Below are 515 nucleotides of genomic sequence, written 5' to 3'. Positions count from 1 at the left end.
AGCCCAATTGGCGCGCTCTCAACGGCGTTGGAAAGTAGACATCCTGGGCTTTCCAGAATATATGATAGTTATACTTTGTCCAAGATTTGATGGCCAAACCGGCGTTCAAAGTCACCCTCAGAAATTCCAGCGTTAAACGCCGGAACTGGCACCAAAATGGGAGTTAAACGCCCAAACTGGCATAAAAGCTGGTGTTTAACTCCAGGAAGAGTCTCTACACGAAAATGCTTCATTGCTCAGCCCAAGCACACACCAAGTGGGCCCGGAAGTGGATTTTTATGTCATTTACTCATCTCTGTACACCCTAGGCTACTAGTTTTCTATATATCGGACCTTTTACTATGTATTAGATCTTTGATCACTGAGATCTCTAGATCATCTTTGACATCTAGTCTTAGATCATGGGAGGCTGGCCATTCGGCCATGCCTAGACCTTGTTCTTATGTATTTTCAACGGTGGAGTTTCTACACACCATAGATTAAGGTGTGGAGCTCTGCTGTACCTCGAGTATTAA

The sequence above is a fragment of the Arachis hypogaea genome, chromosome 7 (genome assembly GCF_003086295.3).
Source record: "Arachis hypogaea cultivar Tifrunner chromosome 7, arahy.Tifrunner.gnm2.J5K5, whole genome shotgun sequence".
Classification (NCBI taxonomy): Eukaryota; Viridiplantae; Streptophyta; class Magnoliopsida; order Fabales; family Fabaceae; genus Arachis; species Arachis hypogaea.
This window is presented reverse-complemented; position numbering follows the sequence as displayed.